Source organism: Aphelocoma coerulescens, chromosome 1A, assembly GCF_041296385.1.
Source record: "Aphelocoma coerulescens isolate FSJ_1873_10779 chromosome 1A, UR_Acoe_1.0, whole genome shotgun sequence".
NCBI classification, from domain to species: domain Eukaryota; kingdom Metazoa; phylum Chordata; class Aves; order Passeriformes; family Corvidae; genus Aphelocoma; species Aphelocoma coerulescens.
Genome location: NC_091014.1, coordinates 23,916,888 through 23,923,475, shown reverse-complemented (window position 1 = coordinate 23,923,475; position 6,588 = coordinate 23,916,888). Strand labels below are relative to the sequence as shown.

Genomic DNA, 6,588 nt, shown 5'->3' with positions numbered 1-6,588 from the left:
CTCCCCCGGGAAACCTGTCCATCACTGCAGCAGGGTGGGTGCCCCAGCAGATGAATCTGACTGCAGGCATGAGTGTAAGGAGTGGGAAGAGAGAGGCAGTGCACAGTGCTGCTGCTGGCAGTTCCCATGTCCATGACTAGGGATGATACTTTACATCACCTTTTTTCTAAATAAAATCTTATGTCTTCTTGTTTGTTATCTGATACAGACTGACCAACTCTATATTTCTTGTAATTTCTTGCTGCATGTCTCTGTGCTTTTTATACCATCGCCATATTTTTTGCTGACTGTCAGATTTCTAGAAGTGTGGCTAGGTCCTACTGCTCTGATTGTTTCCTGGACACTGGACGGCAGCCCTGAGAAATCACAGAATCATAGAATGGTTTAGGCTGAAAGTGGTCATTAAAGATCATCTAGTTTCAACCCCTCTGCATTGGGAAGGCACACCTTCCACTAGAGCAGGAAGAATCACCTCTCCTGACCTGCTGGCCACACTTCTGTTGATGCAGCCTGGGGTACAATGGCCCTTCTGGGCTGTCAGCACACAATGCCAGCTCATTTTGAACTTTTTATCAACTAAATGAGTACTCTGTACTTCTTTGCACGTCCAATGAGTTACTTGCAGAATATTGTTTCTGTAATTCATGGAATATCATAACTGTAACTGAATAATTGACCTTGGCTGGCTGCCAGACACCTACCCAGCTGCTCGCTTATTCTTCTTCCTCAACGTGACAGAAGAAGAAAATGTGAGAAAGCTCATGGAAAAAGACAGGGAGATCCCTTGCTGTCACTGTCGCAGACAAAAGAGTCTTGATTTGGAGATGATTGATTTCATTTATTACCCACTAAAAAAAGAAAGAATAAAAAAGTAGGGCAATGAGAAAAAGACAAAACCAAAGCACCACTATAGGCCTTCCTCCCAGGTTCAACTTCAATCCTTTTTTCCAAAATCTTCTAACTCTTCTACTTCGTCCTACCCCAAGTGGGACAGGTGAATGGAGAATGGGGGAGCTGCCATCTGTGCCCAGCTGCTCTTTTCTGCTGCTTCCTCCTCCTCCTCACACTTTCCTGTTGCTCCAGTGAGAGTCCTTCCCATAGGGTATAGTCCTTCAAAAACAGACTGGTCCATCATGGGTGCTGCAGCTACTTCTGGGAAGTCTGCTCCTGTGTGGACTCTCCATGAGCTGCATGTTTCTTCAAGAGTTTCTTCACCAGCTGTGGCATAGGGAACACCATGGACTGCGCTGTGAATATCTGCTCCATTATATTCCACGGGCTGTAGGGGAATCGCTGCACCTCCTTCCTCTCCTTTTCTGATCTAGGTGTCTCCAGGGCTGTTTCACGTTTTCTCAATCCTCTCTCTCTGCTGCTCTGCAGGTTTCTAACCCCTTTTTAAATGTTTTCACAGAGGTGCCACCAGTGTGGGTAACAGGCTCAGGGGTGCATCATGTGGTGCCTCAGTTTTGGAACTATTTGGAACTGTCTGCCCAGTGCAGGGGCAGGTCCTGGTTTCTTCTCAAAAAGACCACCCTCACAGCCCCTTGCTGCCAGTACCAGGGCATGGACACCCAAGGCAGTTGTTGTGCAAGTGTGCAATAAACCCATGTTGTCCAAAATGCACCAGGTTTCAGCATTCATCCAGCTCAACTCCGCAATCAATCTGTGACTGCATCTCTCCCACCTGTGGTGAGTCAGTGTGCTGGTCAGGTGTAGTCTGGCCATGGCTCATTGCCTCCCAGAGGACTGCTCCTGCCCTTTCTTCCCACACTTGCAGCTGTATAACTCTCTTGCTCCAGCATGCCTCACAGCACAATACACTTTGGATATGATTAAGTTTCTTAATCCAATGAAAAATTGTGCCCTTTTCAGTTGCAGAGTTAGCTTTCTGACAAGTTTCTTTCCTGACAGATGGTGAACGTGTAACTTAGTTCAGCTGTAAGTTTAACTGTGGATAAATAACCATGATGGGCAGTGTTCATAGTGTGCATGCACATTTTTTGTTCCCAGAAAACCCAAATGAAAATACAGGATGCTTTTTGAATGTGGAATGAGGACAGGTATATATGATTTAAAAGAGTTGCAAATGCCCATGCCAGAGTCTGTTACAAACTTAGAGCTCTGGGAAATAAACAAGATTGCAGGATGCCCAACTTTCCACATTATATTCCAGAAAAATTATCCCAAATTGCACAAAACAATTCAAACCAGGCAAAGCATAATAGATAAGGAAGCCAACAGTCTCCAACTGAAGGCCCAGAGAAGGATAAGAGTTCTCAAGTATACGAAAGAAAGGGATTTGCTTTCTAGAAAAGGCTATTCAGCCAGGAGTTCCCCTGAGACATGATATGATGGTTACCTATGAAATCATGAGTGTCACAGTGAATAGGGTATGAAATTAATATTATCTTGGACCCCAGACAAGGTGATAATACCAATGTTTCCAAAACTTGAACATTTACAGGGAGAAGAGAGCATCCAGAAGGTGCTGTATATCTTACTCCTGGATGTCAACTAGCCCTATCCAGACAAGCAAGAAGCCTGGGTGGAGCATGGTGGGACTGTCTGAGGACCGGAAATAAGGAGCAACTGGGAGCAAAAGAGCCACAACAAGGAAACTCAGTAGATTCTTGGCTTCAGTCCTGGTAAGATACCCATAAGCTATAACTTTTATAGCAGAGAGATGAGATAGTTTGATTTGGAGTAGGCAAAGTACTTAGGCTAATCAGAATAATATGTTAATGGGTCACCAGGACCAGATAACATTCACCCAAGAGTTCAGAAGGAAATGAGATATAATATTGCAGAACTATTGGCTATCCACAGCAAGTGCTGGAGGGGGAACCTGGGAGCTACTGAGCAGTGAATATGACTCATGAGAAAATTGTAAAACAGGTCTATAGAAAGGAAAGAGGTTGCTGAATACATGAATAAACACTGTCTACTGAAAATGTGTCAGCAGGGCTGGAGTGAAAGTGTCCTATCTCCCTGGCCTGCTGGAATTCTATCATGGGCAAAGGGAATAGTACATTTGAATTTCCAAAAAGCCTTTGACTAGATTACATGCCAAAGGTTACAAAAAACCCCAACCTTACATAGCCATAGGATTACAGAAAATGACCTTTTATCTATTGGAGGATGGATAAAGGTTTGAAAATAAAAGGCTAATGCTGTACAAAGTGGAAAAATATTTGCAGTGGATTTCAGTAGGGACTAGTATGAGGGCCAGATTTATTCATATTCTTCACCAGTGATCTGGAAAGGGAAAGGCAGCAAAATCATCACATTTCAAAATGATACCAAGCTCTTACAATAGGCAGTGAGGAACTCCAGAAGTTCACAAAACTAAATGGGAAAAAAAGATATCTAATTCATTTCACCTATCTAAAAGAAAAGCAGTGCATCTAGAGAGAAAGAATCTAAAAGTCACCTATGTGGAGAATTCAGGACTCTTAGGATTCCAGCTCAGGAAAGTGATCTTGGAAATATCACAGTCAGTTTACAAAAATTATTGACACAGTGTTCAGTATCAGCCCCCTAAAAAGCCAGCAAAATGCAGATCATTGGCAGGAAAGGTGTTGAAAATAACATAAGGAGCATAATTGTGCCACTATGTAAACTTCTCATCTTGTGAGCTTAAAACTTCTGGGTCCTCAAGAAAAACACAGTGGAGCTAGACAAGGTACAGAGAAAGGCAGCTAAAATGATTGAGGGGATGTCACAGCAGTCTTATAAGGACAGATTCAAAAGGTTGAAGCTGTTTAAAAGGGAAATGAGAAGTCTGAAAGGAAAAAGGACTAAAATTTACAAAATTATGAGGGTGGTGGAAAGGTCAATGCGGAAGTAAAATTTACTACATCTTGCAATGCTAGGACTAGAGAGCACTTGGTGTAGCTAATTTTAAAAAGGCAAAAGGGAGATACTACCACAGCCTTAAAAGGGAGAAGATAAATTCCTTAAAGGGAACAGGCAGTGGTGTATATTACCTTGTGACACCTTTTAACCAAGCCTTGTGGACAGTAGGCAACTGGTCTCTTCTGCTTTCTCTGAGTGGCATTTTCTAATGCCACTGTACAAGACAGTATGGGCACTGATGGTTTGTCCCACTGATCCTGAAATGGGATGTTTCATGTATTCTTACCCCCAGCCTAAATGGGCTGGGCTAAATGAAGCATAAGGAGAAATTTGTCATAGAAAACACATGCTAAAGCCACTGCTGTAATTTCTTCAAGCCTCTCAAAAAAAAAAAAAAAAAAAAAAAAAAATCAACCCCCCCCCCGGAAAAATAGGAATTAAAAAGTAATTTCCTGTCACTAATTTCATGCTCCTCCTCGTAAGTGTCCTATTTCTGTCCTTTCCTTAGAATTTTATTCAGCATTAACCACAGTGCAAGTTGTGTAATATACTCATATTGAATACTAATACAAAAAAACAGGAAGTACAATTAACACAAGAACATGACAACATTAATTAAATACTGCCTCGCTCTCTTAAAGTCCCTTGCCCAATAAAATGGAATATTTTAGTTTTATTCTGTGCCCCACACAATAATGATCAAATGAAGTGAAACTAGGTATCAAGTTTTCATAGCTCTCTTCATCTCAGAAATGTACAAAAAGTTTTACTGTCCTCCCACTCTGCCCACTGCTCCTCCAGCTGATATGCAAATCAAATCTGCTCTGCTCCCTCACCAACTCTCTTCCCTCCACTAGAACTGATAAAGAATAAAGCTAGAGTTGCTCTCCTTACTTCTGATTCTGTTGCTGAGCAAGCCTGAAACTTAACTTCTCACTTCTCTCTCCTATTCATGACCACAGAGAAAAGAAAGAAATACTGCATTATTTCCTGCTGGTATCCCTGAAACAAAGGAAATCAAAGCTTTCCTTTTTTCCTGCTCTCTCGTCTCTCCCATTTGCTGGTTTACTTGCTGTCCTCCTATTAACCCCAACAAGATGACACAGGTATCTTTAGTCGTTTCATTATCTTCAGGTGTCTCTGTCTTTCTGTAATCCTCATCTATTCAGGGCTCATTCATCCTCTTACCTTAGTTGAATGGTTAGTTATGGCGTGTATCCCCCACCTGCACCTGAAGTCCTGGTCGTTCTGCTCACACTGAGTTGCCCTCAAAGCTGATACTGTGACCTGTGTTGCCTATTACCGCATCGCCAATCCAGTGTGGCCATGCAGCAGCAGACTCCACAAGCCCGGCCTCGGAACACCCCGCCCCTGCCGCTCACACAGACACAGTGCAAGGGAGACACAAGACCCTTTGTCCCCAGTGAAGATTTAGTGTTATTCTTGTTGAGCTGAACTGAGTAAGGGCAAGTGACTGGAAATGCAAAGTCCCGGCACTCCTGTGCTCAGGAGATTTGGATCACTCCGCTGGATGATGTCGGTTCAATTGTCCTGAAGCAGAATGGCTCTTGGAGTTCACACAATGCCCAGCCCCGCGGAGCGCCCTAACCAAAGGTATCTCTCAAGAGGAAGTTCACCCATCCTTGGTTCTTGGTTTCCTTGGTCCTGCAGAATGCAGCTTCTCTTATCAGACATTCCATTTAGTCTAAAACTAGTCATTCATCCATCTGAATGCAGAAAAGCCACCCCAGTATTCTAGGTGAGCTGAACTGCACTTTATTGAAGGATTTCTATTCTGCCGCTGAATGGAATGAGCAGTTAGTCATAGAGGCTTCACCCAGCAGATCACTTAAACAGCTAAGAGAGTCACAGCAAAATGTGTCCCATCTGGAGGGACCCCGTTGTTTTAGAAAAGAAGAATAACTGTGTAATGTTTTTGTAATTCGATGTTAAAATCAACTTTTTATAGCAATTAGAGATTTTTGTTCCTATTCTTTATAATTTATTATCTTTTATATTTATTAAGAAGTTTAAATGGATATGTGGTATGTGAGGAGATGTGACCTTTATATTTTAAAGACTATGAAACATTCCAAACCTTTAGGTAGAAAAGTAAATCAATTTAGAAGGTGAAGTAAGGAAAAAGATCTTTATTTTAAGGAGGTAGTGTAGGACATTTATTATTATCTTTATTTTTTAATGAAGGATCTGAGCACATACATCTCTGAGAGAGGAATAAATGACAAAACTTTCCAGAAGCAAGAAATTCTCTCTGAATTTTCAGCATTTCAGTGCAGGTACCTTCAGATATTCCAGTGTGTTGTGTTCCACATTTCATTCTGTACCTCCAGTCTGTATCCCATGTATTTGTATTTGTACAAATGTTCATAGCAGAACAACTACATAGAATCTTTTCCAATAGCAGTCATACCATCACAACTGTGGGAAAAATATTCTTTTCATTTGTTGCACTGAGTGAGCAAAATGTACCCTTCCCTTTACTACTGTGTGTTGCACTGCTTATTTCAAAAAGAATCAGTGCTCGGCAACTCATGGCAATGTGGTCATACTCCTCAAACAATTTCTATGTTGCCAAGGTAAAACTTCCAACACATCAGAGACAAAGCTGGCAAATCTGATATCACTCTAACACTTACATCTGTATGATACTCAATACAATTCAAACAGTGGGCAGATCTTGCCCAGTAGAATCCAGGAAAGCAACTACTTTTT

General features: G+C 41.8%; 1 long non-coding RNA gene across 1 annotated transcript; it reads right to left on the bottom strand.

Moving 5' to 3' along the window:
- Window positions 1–163: 163 nt before the first annotated feature.
- LOC138099357 (uncharacterized) lies at window positions 164–4,984 on the bottom strand. Its single transcript, XR_011146704.1, has 3 exons — window positions 4,750–4,984; window positions 3,987–4,112; window positions 164–1,948 (listed from the first exon to the last, which is right to left on the bottom strand). It is a non-coding gene; the product is annotated as an uncharacterized lncRNA (long non-coding RNA).
- Window positions 4,985–6,588: the final 1,604 nt, after the last annotated feature.